Source organism: Camelus ferus, chromosome 4, assembly GCF_009834535.1.
Source record: "Camelus ferus isolate YT-003-E chromosome 4, BCGSAC_Cfer_1.0, whole genome shotgun sequence".
In the NCBI taxonomy this organism is placed as follows: Eukaryota; Metazoa; Chordata; class Mammalia; order Artiodactyla; family Camelidae; genus Camelus; species Camelus ferus.
Genome location: NC_045699.1, coordinates 66,479,455 through 66,497,233, shown reverse-complemented (window position 1 = coordinate 66,497,233; position 17,779 = coordinate 66,479,455). Strand labels below are relative to the sequence as shown.

The window sequence follows — 17,779 nt, the reverse complement described above, 5'->3', positions numbered from 1 at the left end:
ATTTGTGATCTACAGGACTTTAGAAATACATATACCATGCGGCATCAGCACGTATTACATAGTGTGAAGCTGTTAGACTTTTTCCTCCTCCCCTTGGTATGACTCAGTCTAATTCTTGTATAACTTTTTCATTAGGTTCCACTGTGGAACATCAGAAATAAGAGGGAATTGTGTAGCCCACTTCCATCTACCCTTTTGATCTATTTTTTTGCATACCCAAAGACAGGAAAAGTGTGTCTTATTCATTCATTGTATATTTCTCTTGGTACTACTATTGTCACTTTGGTTTTTTAGTAAAGGAAATTGGCTTATTTGAAACGTTTGTCTTAATCCTCTATGGAAATATCAGTTTACGAGAAGGTTAAGGCAGCTCGTTTAGACTCCTCTCAGAGTCTCTGCTGCAATTGTCGGAAGAGAAACCCCAGGGAAACCCCTGAGCACAGGCTTTGGAAGAACAGTGGCTGCGCAGAAGACAACACTCCAGATGCTTTATCAGGTGCTGTCTGGAGAGTAGAAATAATGGTTTGAAGGCAGAAATGCTGATGTCTCCACTTTCCCAACTTAGCAAAAACATCTTCTTTATCTTTGGTGGATTTTGGTGCCACAGAGGCAGCTCCAAGAAGCCTTAAATGCAAGTGTGATTGCTTTTAGAATTCTGGCTTTGAAAGCATAGCATTTTAGGGGTTTTCTTGACTTGAATTCTTTTTTTAAAGGTATTGGATTTATAGCATCCACTGTCAGTGCCATTTCCCTTTCTGTGATGACTTGTTCACTGTTTACATCAAAGAATTCAGGAAGTAAGAGAGGTATACATAAATAGATAAATGAACAAACAAAAAGCTTTGCTGCCTTTGTCACATAGCAAAAGACTTGACTATAACATAATGGGAGCACAGCAGTTATTTGATTACAACTTTAGGATTTTTCCTGGAAAGTTTGAAGCATGTCTGATTTTTTTCTACTTTAAATAACACTGTGACATGGGAGAAGTATCCTGGAATGCCATGGTTGCAGTGGGACTCTGAATGCATCATCATCCCAGTCACTGCAGGTGCTGGTGTGGAATACTCTCACTACTGGTACTTGCTTGCCCACTGGCATGTCCATCTTGGAAGGCCCAGAAAATGATTTGTAAATTACTTGCTTCTTGTCCCCATACACTGTTCGTTTTGTTTTATTTTTTTAACCATCCTAACCGCTTTCAAGTGTGCAGTTCAGTGGTATTAAATACATTCATAATATTATATAACCATTACTACTATGTGTCTCGATAATGCTTTTCATCTTGTAAAACTAAAACTTTATACCCATTAAACAATAACTCCCCATTCTTCCTTCCCCCCAGTCCCTGGCAACCACCATTCTATTGTCAGTCTCTATGAATTTGACTGCTCTAAGTATCTTATGAAAGTAGAATCATACAGTATTTGTCTTTTTTGTGTCTGGCTTATTTCACTTAGCATAAATATCCTCAAGTTTCATTTGTGTTGTAGCATATTGCAGAATTTCCTTGCTTTTTGGAGCTGAATAACATCCCATTGTAAATGTTTGCCACATTTTGCTTCATGCATCGGTGCACTCATGGATTGCCTTCATTATTAGCTATTGTAAATTACACTGCTGTAACATGAGTGTACAGATATTTCTTCAAGACCCCGCTTTCCCTTCTTTTAGGTGTATACCCAGAAAAGAAACTGCTGGATCATTTGGTAATTCTAGGTTTTAGATTTTTCAGGAGCTTCCATGCTGTTTTCCACAGTGGCTGTACCAGTTTACATTTTCACCAACAGCGTACAAGTTTTCCAGTTTCTCCATATCGCCACCAACACTTGCTGTTTCCTGGTTTTTTTTTTTTTTTATGGTAGCCATTCTGATGAGTGTGGGTATCTCAGTGTAGTTTTGATTTGTATTTCCCTACTGATTAGTGATGTTGAGCATCTTTTCATGTGCTTATTGGCCATGTGTATGTATTTTTGGAGAAATGTCTATTCCAGTCCTTTGCTCACCCATACAGTTTTATTAAAAACAAAACAAGTAATGAATAAGAATTCAGGCTCTGGAGTTAGACAGCTCCTGACTTCACCAGCTGTGTGACCCTGGGCACGTTACTTCATTTCTCCAAGCTTCCATCTCATCAAAACGGGGAGAATAGTTGACTATCTCATTTCATTGTTTTGGGATTACAAAAACTGATATTATGGATGTCAAATATATGGGCTAATATTTGACCTATAGTTAGTGTTTAATACATACTAGCTGCCATATTGTTGGAATTATGAGCCAGTCGCAAAAAACACCTTTTATATCTTGGTTGTCCTCCTATAGTGATAGGATTATAATTCATTCTGTTTTTGAGAGTCTTCTGTTGTTTTTCCAGTTCATGCTACTTATTGTCTCAATCACTGTAATGTTAGGTAAAGTCATAGAGAATTGCAAGTTTTGTGGGCCATAAATGATTGAATATCAGCAATTTCGTGTGATCTGACTTAATGTAATAGAAGCTATTTGAATGTCTAATGTATGCCAGACAGCCTACTGTGCTGTTTTATTCATTCTTCCTAAATTCCTTATACAGTCCATACTATTCCCCCCATTTGGGGGTGGGAAACCAAACTAAGGCTTAGAGAGGTGAAGAGAGTTGCCTGAGTTTACACAACTAGTAAGTAGAGAAGCCAGATTTCAAACCCAGGTCTGTTGAATCCAAAGTTCATTCATTTTCCTTCCAATTTCTGCCACATGAGCAGTCTCAGAGATACCACTTCCCCATCTCTGTGCCCAGTAAAGATGAAAGTTAGAGAAACTACACCATTTTTTCTTAGTTGCCAGTGATTTGGGTTTTCTTCAGTGCAGTGAGCATAGTGTTCTGTGTTCATGTACGTTTTGTGCTTTTGTCCCCCTTTTTCGCATTTGAAACATAGCATCTGCAGTGTTGGCTGCAGTCACCTGGGCTCTGCCCTCAGCCCATTTCTCATTGCCATCATCATCACCACCATTTATTGAGCATCTGTTCTGTGCAGGGGATGTGCTAGGTGCTTTATCTACGATGTCTCAGTGTCACTACAATTACAGAGAGTAGGGGCTAAAATTCTTTACAGGATGGAAGGAAATTGAGGCTAAATGGGATTATGTGATTTAGCTGAGAGCACAGGACCCTTTAGTCTGTCTTACTTCAGGGTCCAGGTCTTTTCTGTAACATCCTATTTCCTCCTCCCATTCTTAGGTTCATAGAAGAGAAATGAGGATCACCTTTTCTACAGAATAATCTGTAGCATACTTTGGTGTGTTATCCCTACTGAATTTCTCATTCTTTCCTTTCTTTTCCCACTCCTTTTCCTTTTAACCCTTTCCTTTCCCTCTCCCGGTTCCCTTTCTTTTCCTTTTTCCCTCCCTCCCTCCCTCTCTCTCCTTCCTTCCTTCCTTTCCTAATAGAGTTTAAATAGCAAGATTAGGAAACTAATTTATTTCCTGAAGGAAATTGGATTCTTGAGGTATTCCCATTTGATTTTTTTTTTCTGGCACTAAAAATTATCTCTAAGTTTAATTTGCTTTCAGAGGAATTACCATCTTTTAAAATATGCTACTAAAACAAGTTAGATTGAATTCCTATTGGTTTCAAAAAGAATGACCTTCTGAGACTTTGAATGGAGTCTTTTAAATAATAGGAGCTGGAAGTAATTGCTTAATATCTGAGTTTAAAATCATAAGACATAACATGTTTGAGTTCCAAGGAAAGCCTGTTTGACCAAGCACACTACTTATTCCTAAACTAGGTAACTAGAGTCAACTTTCTTATTCACTCCATGAATTGTGTTAGTGAAATCTCTTCTGTTTGCAGCTGGAGGTTGCACTTTATTCCTTTGTTATTCCATTGTGTCCTTTAGGGTGAGAGAGAATAATTAAGGAGAACATCTTTTCCGAGCAGCTGGAATCAAATTCCAGCTGACTGCAGCACCTGCGAAGATGGCACCTCTGCCTCTGGGTGGCAGGGTGGGATGCCAGCCGTGGCGCCTGCGACAGTGGGCTCCAAAGTGCAGAGACATGGCCGTACCGCACCACTTCTGCCCTTCTGTGAGCTTCAGATGGCAGTAACACCAGTGAATGCAAAGTGTCTGTTTTAGACTAATTAGAGGGATGATTTGTGAAACAGTGGCTATTTATTTAATTAATCACCAGCACAAAGCCATAAAACCCATATTTTAAAAATCCCTGTTAGTTTGCCATGTGGTTAATAGATTGGGGCACATTAAAAAGTGACATGGTGATGTATTAAAAATGTTCCACCTAAGGTTCCTTGAGGAAGGAATGGAAGCTGTCTGCTTTCAGATGCTGAAGTGTAACCTGCGAGGATTTGACCTGTGTGAGATTTTAATATTTGTAAAGGCATTTGTCTTTTGAATAGCATCTTCATTAGGACACCTCCTTTTACAGTATTTCAAAATATAAAAATGTTTGTAGAATAATTTTTTTAATTATAATTTAAGTCAATTTTGTTAGAGATTCTCTTAACAATGAGGAACTGTATTTTCCCATTAAATTATACTATGTTTACTAAGCATAGCAGTATCTCTTATAGGTTATTCTTTTCTATTTTGGGGTGAGAGAGTCATTTAATTAAGTAATACATATAATAGTATTTTTGTTGCAGCTGTCAGGATTACATTTTGTTCTGCTCTTGCATTTTTTTTTTTTTTTAATGAGCACAGGGATACTTGCTGCACTTGCTCACTCTCAACTCAGGTGAATTGTCATTTTTGAGTAGTAAGAGTAAAGGTAGAATTGACTCAAGAGATGACACTGGGATTAAAAATGAGAAGAAATGGCTTAGATTGTAACAAATGATAGTGGTTTTTACAGATACAAACATCTAGTTGATATCAGTACACATAAATGTGTGTATGTGCAGACCATCTTGCATTTTAGTAGTATTTGAAGCTAAGTTTGTTATGGCTGTGATTCACTGTTTTTCTTTAAACAACAAAAAAAAATTATTCTGAATGATCAGTATTCCTGCTAAGCAGTCACCCAAAATTTTAAGATCATGTCTGAAAATGTGTTGCTCAGGTGGATGCTTGTAAGGAAATTGTCCAGCTCTTAGGATTGTGTTTCTCGGCTGTGTTGTATAATTACCTGCTCTGTTAGAAGGGGAGCAGGAATAAAACATGAGTATGTTAATGCAGCTTGGAGCTGATGTGGTGGTGATGATTACAATGCAGATAAAGCATTTCTCATAACTGCTGTTGCCTACTGGAGCCTTTGAAACATCTGGACCTTTAATTGAAAAATAGTGTGGTGCTGTGCAAGGCAGACATGCTAAGTGAAGTCACTAATTTAGAATACAAAAATATAATTGATAAAGTGTTTTATTTACATTGTATTTAAATATTCATACTTTGTTATGCTTTGTATAACAGGGAATTACTGGGTTAAACTTTCATGAACATAGACAGTTTAAATGAGATAAATTAAGTGAAAATGTTAATGGAATTTTACAGTGGAACCAGAAAGCAGTTTTCTCCAGGAGGGTGTGTACATTTGCATCTATTGGGGCCTTTTAGGGAAGCAAATAGGTTAGGTCTTATTCTTTGGGTTTTTGCATTTTAGAATACCTACCCATCAATTGATAATGTTGTTACATTTCATTCTTGTTGTTGCTATCATACCTTGTTATTTAGGTAAAAAAAAAAAAAAAATGTTTCTTGGCGTAATGGTAAATGGCTGTAATGGCAACATTATCGCCCAATAAACCAAAGCCTTCCCCACCTCTCGGGGGCAGGTTATCAGAGCCTGCCCAGGAGAGTAGAAGAGCTGGTGAAGGGCGTGCAATTAACCTTTGTCCTGCATTCGCAGCAGGGGAACTGACCTAGCAGCCTTCCGAGGAAATCCAATTTAATTTAAAATGAATTTGAAAAGACAAATTAGCCATATCTATTTTAATAAGATAAAATCCCGATTCTCCCTGTGTCTGGTTTAGTTAGGGCCTCGGAGGAGATTGGACTGACGAAGACTCACGAGGAACTGGAGGGAAATAACACCGGCTGAGGGAGGGGTGGGGGCAGGGCTGAGGAGAAACCCGGGAGACCCAGGTACCCGAGTGACTTGTCAGTTCCTGCAAGTGAGCAGGTCTTGGGCTGCCTGTTTCCGCAGAGAATTGCAGCCTGAGATGGGCCTTTGTCTCATCAGACCTTTTGCTTTTGCTGGAGCTTGATGCTGTGTTGATGTTGTACGCAGCTTGCCCATCTCTCCAAGGACCACATTGTTATTTTCTTCCTTTGTCATTATCAAAGCACATTTGGATACTACCACCTGGGTAGCCACATTTAGTAACAGATATACCTCACAATTACTGATGAGACTCTTCACCCAAGAGTAAGGATTCTCTGGGGCCCATGGGTTGGTGCTTGACCACTGCTTTTTGAGAACTGAAGCAGAGAGTTCTGCCTATTCTTCAGAGAGCTAGTGAACAGTCAGTGAGGATTTATTGAGCCCCTCCTATGTGCCCAACAGCAAGGAAATATGAAACAGTTTCTGCCTTCTTCCTGTACACGAGAGGTAATGCTCCTGGAAGCAGTTACCCCAGTGTCCCTCCCCGGTACCCACAGTCCCTGCAGAACTGCAGGTGTGTGAAGTGAAGGGCCAGGCTGCAGGAGAGGAGTAGCTTAGACCTTCCCTGTGAGTCTCAGCCAGAATGATGTTCTGACTCTGACTGGGACCCCCAGTTCTGAAACAGTGGCTGCAGCATGAGTCAACAACCTTTGTGACCTTTCCTAGATATTCAGACCTACCCTGGAGTTCTTCAGGACTGAGATTCACCAAGAGGGTAGAGTTTATAGAATTGAACAGACCTGGGTTCGAATCTTGATTTCCTACCGCCTTCATCCCCACTCCCAGTTGAGTCAGGATTTGGAGCAACCTCCTTAATGAGCCTTTCATTTGTCCGCTTTAAAAGAGAGTGAGCAATCCTCATAGGACTGTTGGGCATATTAAGTGAGATAATGCATGAGAAGTACTTGGCCCCTGGTAGTGCCCCATAAATGGCAGCCAGCAGTTGTGACCTGCCAGTTGCGGGGAGCTGAGGTGCCAGCACAAAGGGCTGCGTGCAGAGCCGTGTGCTCTCATGCCTGGGCTCACCTCCACTGAGGCTGTCAGCTCTGTAGCTGGCTAGCTCTCTTTTGTACTCCTAGACTGATTACCTAACTGAATAATGTGACAAGCAGCAGGAAGCATTTGTTTTTTAAAGTTCTCAGTGCTGACAGTTTTAACCAGTGGATGCTGTTGTCCCTTCAGTTTTAAAAACAGTTTTCTGCCACTTGCTACTTTTCCTTTCACTGTATCTAGGAGACATGGGATAAAGTCCTGAGAGTCAGACCTTTTGGATTCTTCTCAGTTGTAAATTTTGTGTGTAGTTAGAAGTGATTCTTCCCAAGAGAAAGTGTTATTCTAAGTAAATAATAATTCAGTTCTTTTTCCTGCTGTTGTTTATATTTCAACATGCACTTGCAAACTGTTAAACGCAAACTTTCTCAGTTAGCTCTTTGCAGTTGTATCATTGTCATAATGCAAAAATAATAATAATAATAATGTATTTTCTGCTGCAGACAAGCATCTTTCTTTGTCACCAGAGGTGTAGATTCTTTGGCCTTTTCCTGTACGGAATAACACATATCCCAGTTATTTCACATGTGCATTTTGAGGATGAAAGTGAGTGTCGTAATTGGAGAAATGTAAAGCTATTTATTTCCATTTTGTCTGATGTCTTTACATTGTTTGCTAGAAGGTGCGTCAGGGACTTGAATTAATTATAATTACTGAAGAGACATACACTGATTGAGCAAATAAAGTAGTAAGCCCATTTGTGCCAAGACCATCTAATTAAATTCTAACTTTAGTTAAGCTAGATGTGCATGAAAGATTAATTTTAAGAGGTTTTTATGACTTACTAAATAATGATTCAGTGAAAATTTTGAATTATATCATTAAGGAACATTGAGTCTTAAAGTGATAAAACAGTCATGAACCTACTACTGTATAGAAATTTGTGGGTTTTAAAAATACTGTTCAAAATTAAGGACATAATATAGTTTTTACGATGTATGTTGACATTTAAAATTTTTGAAACACTTAACCAACTGAAACCCTGCAAGAAGTGAATATGATAGATGCACCTGAGTTACTTTCTACAATATTTACACAATTTTATATTCTTCAAATAGTTCACCATCTCTGGAGTTAAATTGTCCTTGGGGGTAGTCGGAGGGTTGTACCAAATTTTACATATAATTTAGGAGGAGGATAATGGCTGTACTGTAACCTTTTCTAGAGATACATCATCTAGTAATGGAACCAAGTATACATTCTCCATTGAGTTTTAATTTTAAAAGTTAATATTAAATCTTAAAAAGATTCATTATATTATGATAATTGATAGAGTTTAAAGCATGTAACTCTTCTTTATGGTTTTAAAAAACCTATTTTTACTTTTAAAGCATATTGATTTTATTATATAAATGATTTAATAATGAAGAGGTCCCTAAACTTACCCTAGGTGATGGGGCTTAGTTCATGCAAATTGCCTTTCCCTGATATTATCATCATTATAGAAGCCATTGTTTGTATAATTAAATGCAAAGTGCTGTGTAACATTAATGATCTAAAGAATCCCACAATGGCTATGAAAATTCAAAATGGACACTTTACATCCCATTATGCTTTAAGATGGCTGGATTGTACTTGTGTGAGAGCTCCTCCTGGTACATGCTGTAACCATCCTGTGGCTGAATGAGAAGAGAATGCTATGGCTTTTCTCTCTTAATGATTGCAGTAGAGACATTTCCCAGTTGCCTCTGCTCGTCAACTTTTTTTGAAGAGACTTTTTGTTGAAGCTCTGCCTGCTCTGAGCAATTCCTTAAGTTGGAATAATAAGGAATAATTGAATTTGTATAACAGTCTGCAGTTCACAGAACTTTTTAATATGCTTTATTTTTACTTTGTACGCTCTACCATTCTTTTGATGTAGATGGTCTTATCTGTGTTTCATGGCTGAGGAAATTGACATTCAGAGAGGTTATGGGCTTACCCAAAGTTGCACAGCTAGCTCAAGGCTGGTAGGGCCAGGGTCCAGACCAGTTCTGTAGACTATGCAAAGAGATCCTTAGCAAACAGAATCCATGATAGTGAAAACTGACAGTTTCAGGAACTGCTTTCTGAATTTAAGATGAGAAAATGATTGTTATTCCTTCTACAGTGAGTGTAGGCTTTCTTTTTTTTTTCTCTTCGTTCCTCACTGCCCTTCCCCTTCCCCCCAATTTGGTAAAAATTTCTTACCTGTATTTGAACATGAATGATTGCTGATCTTTCTAGTTGATATCTTGGAAAAAAGAATTATCCAAGGCTGTTACTCAAACTTCACTTGATAACAATTAGATTGTTTAAACCAATAGCTCTAGGCATTTTTTTTTTCCAAAAGAAGGAAAAGACTGTCAGCATCAAAATATGGAGGATTTATTTTAAAGAAAGAAAACTTACTGAAAGCAACAACCCCTTTCCTGTTGTAGGTCCAGGACTGTACATTTATATTTACTGAAGTTGTATAGAAAGAAAATTTGAGAAGATCATTAGCCTAAGAAAAACTAATAGAAATGACATTTTCTGTACTGTATTGTACTCTTAAAAGGGTTATAGTCTGGCTTAGCCCATGGTGTTTAGTTACTAAGTTATTTTGTTGAAATTCCTCATATATATGAGGAGTGTCTGTGGAAGTGGAGGTGGATTTGTTCTGGCTTCCTGAGGGCTAGAACTAAGATCAGTGGGTAAAATCTGCAGAGAAAGTGTACCTCAATGAAAAGAAACACATTTTAGCCATCAAAACTGCCTAAAGACTGAAGCAAAGGGTGTACTTCAGGAAGTGGCAGCGACCTCATCAGTGGGAGATGTTCAGGGGAGGTTGTAGGACAGCCATTTCATGAAAACATTTTAGTGGGAATGACCCTTAAAATTTCTTGCAGTTTTGAAAGTCTATGAATGGCAATAAAGCCTTTTTTTTTTTTTTAAAGTCTATGAATGTTAAAGTAGTGGGGAAGAAGGCAACCTAATAAATAGCCAACATTTCTTGAGCATTTACTGTGGACTGGGCTCAGTGATAAGTGCTTTTTACATGCATAATCTCATTGAATCCCTTCACCAACTCCATGAAGAGGTACTTTTATAATAACAGGATTTCAGTGTAGAAATTGTGACCTAGAGAGGTTAAGTAAAATTGTCCAAGGACACACATTAAGTGGCACTGCTGAGAACTGAACCCAGGTCTTTCTGATTCCATGATTTATGCTTTTGACCACCACACTGCTCTGCCTCGCCACCTCCTATTAATAGAATAAGGATCCTGGAGGTACCCAGATCAGAACTTGACCTTGTTAAAGAAAGACTGACAGTTGACGTTCTTAATAATAAAAGCTTAATGGAACTGAGTTTGGTGATTCAGAGGAAATTAATGAGATTTTGTCAATTTTATTTTAAACTTAACTTGTCAGAAAATAGTGTCCAGCGACAAACTGTAGGAATGTTTTTGACAAATTAACTTGACTACAGGTGCCAGATCAGGGAAATGTTAATTTAATAGCCTTTAAGCATTCCAGATTTATTGAGGGTTCAGATAGTACTACAAAACCAGGTCCCTAGCTGAATGGATATATCATAGAATTTTATACAAAATCTATTCATAAGTTCAGTGCCACCATTTTGAATGTAAAAAAGTGAGTTCTTGTAGTAACCTGTGATGAAAAAGAATATGAAAACAAATACATGTGTGTATGTGTATGACTAAAAAATTATATTGTACACCAGAAATTGACACATTGTAAACTGACTATACTTTAATTTTTTTTAAAAGTCCAAAAGGAGAGGGGGTACTGACTTGAAAAAAAAAAAGTGAGTTCTTTCCCTGAGCCCATAAAGCCAACATTTATTAAGAGCAAATTGCTATGGTCTGGTGTTTGGGGTTTTTTCCCTCTCCATATAGATCCCTCTTCATTTAGTCAGTAAGACCAGAATTAGGCCATTTCTCTAAGTCCCTTAATCATCATCAAAGTAGTAATAATTTGAGACCTGTGTACCAAGTCTGGATATCATGCTCTTAAAGACTAGGCCATTGGTAGAATATATCCTTTGGTCCTTATTGAAGGAGTTGGGGAAGAAGTTACTAGTAGAATAGAACTACAGCCATTCCTTTAAGAGAGTTTTAACTTTTGAAGGCTACAAATAACCCTTTTTATCAATTTACATCATTACATTGTCTGGATACACTGATATATTTATTTCTACATTAAAATTGCATATAATGATCTGCTTGTGCAGTTGTGACTAATGGAATAATGTTGCCTGCTTTTTGTCTCTTTAATTGCAGAAGCCAAGCTGTCTATTCTTACTCTGTTCTTTCCCTTTACAGAGAAATTGAAAACTTAGCCACAGTTTTGAGATCTGATATTCAATTTATTATTGACAGACCTTGATTTAAGTAGTGCTGCTAACTGAACTTCTGTCCTTAAGGCTTAATTCAGCTAACTCACTTCATATGGGTGTTTCTTAATTCAAGATTAATTTGAACTAAGTACCATCTTTTGTTCTTCCTGTTTTCCCTATTTTGGAAACTAACAGGTACATAATTTTGAAACTAACTTTATGATAAGCAGCAAATTGTAAATTATTTTAATTAATAGAATCAGATAGGAAAGAATCTGGTATAGATGTGATATTTTAATTCATCATCATGTTCAAACTGTATATTTCAATTCTGTACCTATTCACATCCTACACATAGAAGTTATTTTAAATTTTTAAGTTTTTACATTTTATGAGCTAATTACTAATTGCGTGACCTATGGTTCATAATCCTGATATTTCATGATTGGCATAAAAGCATTTTTCAAAAGAGTGAGTTTCTGCAGTATCTGTCACAATCTGCAAAGCATTCGTATTCTTTGGCCCAATAATCTACTCCTTGGAATATGTGCACAAACATGTAAGAAATGATTCTAAGAATATTATTCGTAACAGTGAAATATTAGAAACAACGTCCATTTAACAACAGGGGAATAGGCTGATGATAATACCTCTATATGCTATAATGCAGGTGTTTAAAAATCATATGTTAAATGAATATTAATCATTCATTCCATCAATATGTGTAAATAACTGCTGTGTGTCAGCCATGTTTTAGAAAAGAAAGAGGCCCCCTGAAGAACAGAACTTGGGAAGCAGGAGAGGTGCAGCCAGTTCACCTGGGCTAGGAGACTGGTGGTAGGTTTGGTGATGGTCTGAGGGGCTCTTTCAATTCAATTCAGTAAGCTGACACCACACCCCTGCTATATCCTGTGCCCTAGGAGAATACAAAGTAGGTGAGGGAGAGTTTTCCCCTTTATATAATTCACAGTTACATGAGAGGGTGGGGAAGGTGGTGGTAAGGGTAGGTACAGAAAAAAGTGAAACCAGAAGGCTATGCAAATCAGGTTGCTAGGGGACAGGGAACAGGGAATTCATTTGGACTTCTACCTTCTGGGAAAAGGAGACTTTTGAATTAGAGGAAAGAAGAACAGGTACACTTCTTGATTAGTGACTATGTGTAAGGCATTTTACATACATTTTATTTGCTTTCCTAAGTAAGGAAATGGAGGTTCTGAGAAGTAAGTTACCTGCCCAATGTGTAAGGTCGTGTAGCAGCTAAGGGGGTGGCAAAGCCTAGATTCAAACCTGGATCTAGCTGACCACAAATCCGTACTCTTTAACCTCTCATCAGTATACTGTAGTAATGATACATTGGGACCAGGTTGTGAAGGGTATTAACTGCCACACTAGAGTTAGAATGCTAACACTGGAGAGAGCCATCATGTATTTCTGAACTGGTAATTGGCATGGTCAGTGATTTGAGAAAAATCACATTGATAGCAGTAAGGAGATATAGGTTTGGAGAGAGGAGAGATTTTAGAGAGAGAGATAGTTGGGAGACTGCTTCGGTGGTCTTGCTGAGAGAATGATGAAGCTTGAACTAGGGCAGTGGCAGTGAGGAGAAAGATTTGAGAGATATTTGACAGACATTTGGATGTAGATGAGACAGAAAGAGGAGTTAAGGTTCTTAGCTTTAGTGACAGACCAGGTGGCTGAAAGCCTTAACAGATCAAATATAAAATGAGACATAGGTTGAAGGAGAAAATAGATCTTGGACACGTGGAGTGTGAGATTTTGGCAGCATTTGCAGAGTCGTCACATCATGGATGGGCTGTGTGGTATGAACTCGAGTCTAGTTGGTCTTCATCAATTGCATTTGTGTTGAGGAATAGTTTTCTTTAGGAAATACTTTTCTTTTTGGCTAAAACCTGAATTAGGGACATTTTCTGATTTAAGGGCTGCTCTTGAGAGAGTTGTTCAACTCCAAATTTGTCAGCTCAATGTAGGTTTATTACTTTTTATTTTCCTTGATAAAATTACTTAACCTGCCATAGAAAGGTGTCTGAGTTATATTTTCAACTTATTTTTTCCCAACAGCCTGTCACAGCACCTGGCCCATAGTGTGTCCTTAATAAATTTTGCTGGGTGCCTTAACATAGGCTACGTTTTCAAAGCTGGTCCTCTTTTTCTCTTACCTAAAACTCTTAAATTCTGTGCAGTAGTTCTTTTTATCTCCTTTGCTTAATTATAATATTTACTATTTTGTTTCCAACTATGAAAGGAGAGCTTACTCATTATAGAAAATTTAGAAAAATATAAAAAAAATTAAAATTAAAATCACTCTTAATCCCATGTCTCAGAACTCATATTCACTTTTTTAGGTGTATTGGTATAGAAGGTATTTAAATACAATAAGCATCTTTTCCTTGGGTTAATGGTTCTGTTGGATGGAAGAGTAAGTTTTTTTTATCTAAGGGACCTTTGCCAACCTCCTTTAGTCTGAGTTTCTTCTGAGCCCTCATGATATCTTGTACCTTCCCTCTTTAAGCTTTTATCACATTATCCAACATAGACCTTCAGCAAACCGTGAATTTGTTGAAGGTTTGCACTGTCTTACCTTTGTCTTCAGAGCCCACTATGGTGTTTCAGTGGATATTTGTTGAATGCATTAGTGACTGAGAAAGATTCTCTATCTCTATGGTGACCCTTTCCTTGTGCTCTAATTATGCCTCCATTTCCCCACTTCTGTGTTGTGGAACACATAAATTGCCATGCAGCAAACTGTATGATACGATCTTTGTTTATTGCTAGTTGCTTTTTAACAGTTAGATGTTAAGTCTTTGGAATATTGCTTGCCTTGATGTGTGATGAATACTTTTAATTCTTTGGTCACCTTATTTTTTTTCATAAGTTAATTACTTTCTATTATGTTGATGGATTGTTTTATGTTTTAGAAGATTCCCTCTAAATATTGCAACACAGGGACTATTAGATAGAGCTAACTGCCACCACCTTGTGTTTTTTTCAGAAGAGGCTCCTTATTAAAAAATATATAATTTCGGGATTTGTGCAAGGCACTTTTCCCCGTCATCAGTGCCTCAAGATGGAATTAGAGGATTAAAAAGATAAAGTGCTTCATTCATTTAATAAGTATCTGCCATATTTATTCTCACAGTTTTCCCCACACTTGCTATTTCACTATGAAATAAAGAGGGTTAAAGGGATTCACATAACTATCAGCTTTAATTTCCTAAACAATGGTGAGTCCCTGCAGTCAGCTGACAATGGCAAAGTTCTCTGGAGTCTCAATCTTAATGGTTCTCCTTGGGCAGCTCCTCGGAGCCAGCTCCTTCCGTAGGAGACTGCTTTAGGGAGTGCTTCTGGTGTGTTTGTGAGAAGGAGGGGGAGATGATTTTCAAGCCTTAGTGTGAATTGATTACATTTAGAATAACTTCAGTGAAAGAAACTGTTGATGTTTAAAGTAGAGGCTTTGCAGTCAGACAGATTTGAATTTGAGTCCCGGCTCTTTGCGTTGGTTATGGGATCTTGAGCAGATGACTGTTGCCTTATAAGCCTTAGTTTTCTCATCTGTATTATGAGGGTGATGATAGCACCCTACCTCATATAGTGATTGTGAGAATTAAATGAGATAGTTTAGGCAAACATTTGGCAGAGTTTTTCTAACAGTTAACGCTAAATAAATGCTAACTTTTGTTATAATAATTAGCATTATTGTTAGGGCTCTTACAGCATCCATCTTTGGCCTCATGTGACCTTGTAATAGACTGTAATAGCAGTGAATCTGATTTTAAAACTTAAAAGGCCCTTTCTAGCATACTGCTCTGCATTTCTAAAGCACTTTGTAGTTTGTGAAGCACGTCCATATTTGTCATCTCATTGAATCTTTGTATTTTGGGATGCTGTGCTTTCTTTAGTCTCTAAAGCTCCAGTTATTCAGAAGGAGGAGGAGGAATAAACCAAAATAAGAAGGGGGAGCAATGACATGTGACTGGGGGAGGGTCCTGAAAATGAGGTTGAAAAGAGAGTGATAAGAGGCCCATAAACCCACTCCAGAAAGATTGCCACTGATTTGATTTTAACCCTTTGACTGCTTGACAAGATCAAAACACTTGATGTTTAGAGACATCTTTGCCAGTCCTTGGCATTATTATTTGCAAGCTGAAGAACATACATGGGTTTGGATGTGTGCTTCAGAGAGACAGTGTTATGCAGGAGAATTACTTTTATATTATTTGCTTTATAACACAGAGATAAGATTCAGTAAAAATAAAAATCAGTGAATCTAACATTAGATGCTGGGTTATATGAGAAGTGGAATTTCTCTAAAAATGTTTTTTTTAACTGATTTTTATGTATTTTCTTACCCTAGTTCTGATTTTTTTTTCACCTTAGAATGGTAGAATTGTAGTGTTAAAGATGGAACCACTTGATTGCTCAAGTCCCTCTACCTCTATCTACTTCCAGGAAACAGACCCATAGAGGAAGGGCAAGTGGAATGGATGGAAGAAACTTCATTTATTGAGTTCCTACCATGTGTCCTGGTAGGCATTTGAGTCATTCACACATTCATTCTGCAGCTCAACAGATTTTTTTGGAGAGTCTTCTGTGCACCAGGCACAGTGCTAGCCATTGTGTATAGAGCAGCAGACAAAGCAGACATTATTGTAGCTGCCCTCATGGAAGCTCAGAGGCTGGTGGGGAAGGCAGACGCTGAAGATGCACATACGTAAATATATAATATCAAATTAAGTGCTGTGAAGGAAATGAACAGGATATATGTGAGAGAATACCAATAGAAGGGTCTTCTTTCCATAGGATTATCAGTGAAAATTTCTGAGGTGGTGTCATATGAGCTGAGCCTTGAATAACAGTAATAATAATCTTAACAAGAGTTTTCCGATTGATAGGGTATCCCATCATTATCATTTTACCTGTGAGGAAATGGAAGAACAGAGAGATTAAGTAACCTGCCCAAGGCCGCACGTTAGAAGATGCAAAGATCATGAGAAAGAGCCTTCAAGATACGGTGACTAGCCCTTGCTATGGCCTTAAAAGTGGAAGAGACAAGCAAGGTACACAGACAGTCAGGGCACTTCTAGAGGCCGGTGCAGCTAAAGCATGATTAGCAGACAGGGGAGTGGCAGTAGATGATGTTGGAGAGGTAGGCAAGGGTCAGACCACGCAGTACTTTGTTGGGCACTGTGTAGAATTTGGATTTTATTCAAAGTATCATGGGAACAACTCAGTGAAGGAATTTAAACAGGGGTGTAATATGATCAAATTTGATGCTTCGGTTTGGTATCCACAGATTCAGCCAACCATGGATTGTGTAGGACTATAGTCCTTATTCAGTGAAAAAAGTCTGTGTAAGTGGACCCACACAGTTCACACCTGTTCTGTTCAAGGGTCCACCGTGTCTTTCATCTGTTGGCAGTGCATGAGGGAAGGACAGGAGCTGAAGGTCGGTGGGGCGGGAGGTGTCCATGGGAAGTTTGAGGAGAGAAGCAGGTGTGCAGTAGTGGTCTTGGGTGGGGTGCAGATTGGATCATAAGATAGAATAGGCTTGCTATACAATGTTGAGTGTCTGTCTGAGGTTTTTATCATCGTGAATTTAAAGTAAAATCAATCTGTATACTTATGTGATTTTTCTCCAGTGATGTTTAGCTGGGGAATGCAGAGGGTTGGTTCATAGAGGATTGGTATCCTGCCCATTGTGTCCAGTGGAGAAAGAGAGTATTAAAACTGTATTTGCAAAGGAATAATTATAATGACAGATCATGTAATCTGGTGGGTGTTGTTGGAAAATAAGGGTGACTGATAGATAATTAAAGGGGGGTGAGTCAGGAGATTGTAGGTGGGATAATTTGAGGGACAACTTGAACAGATGAGGCAGAAGTATATCAAAGTATATTCAGTGAATAGATGTTGTAGTTTGAAGTTTGGAGTTGGTACAGATCTCTGATGTACCCACTGCAATGAGTGATTTGAGGCAAAGTAGATGAAAAGGCATTGGGGATGACATGGTCTAGGGTTTGAGACACTTGGGTTTGGACAGATTGTTCTTTTAGATGAAACTGCTAAGAATGATGATGGGAGTTGGTGTGGGAAGGAAGACCATGAGTTAAGAGTTCAAGCCTTCAGTAAGGAGGGAGAATGACCAAAGGTTGGTGGGTAACAGAAACAAAAAAGGAGGGGGAGAAGATGGTGTAGTTGGATGGCTTGTGTCTCAAAGGAACAAGGATTTTTGTAAGAAAGGAAAAGCAATAGTTTGGAAGTAGCAGGGACAAGAATACCTACTCCACCTCCTGGCCTTAAGGATTTG

The 17,779-nt window shown here is 38.2% G+C and overlaps 1 protein-coding gene across 10 annotated transcripts in view; it reads left to right on the top strand.

Moving 5' to 3' along the window:
* MAPKAP1 (MAPK associated protein 1) overlaps nucleotides 1-17,779 on the top strand; it is a 208,856-nt gene that overhangs the window by 75,055 nt on the left and 116,022 nt on the right. The window contains exon 1 of one of the 10 annotated variants that reach the window (XM_032478442.1): nucleotides 15,979-15,998. The exons of the other annotated variants lie outside the window; for them this stretch is intronic. The gene's annotated coding sequence lies outside the window, so the exon portion shown is untranslated. Of the gene's footprint in view, nucleotides 1-15,978; nucleotides 15,999-17,779 lie in introns of those variants that run through there. 10 annotated transcript variants of the gene reach the window in all.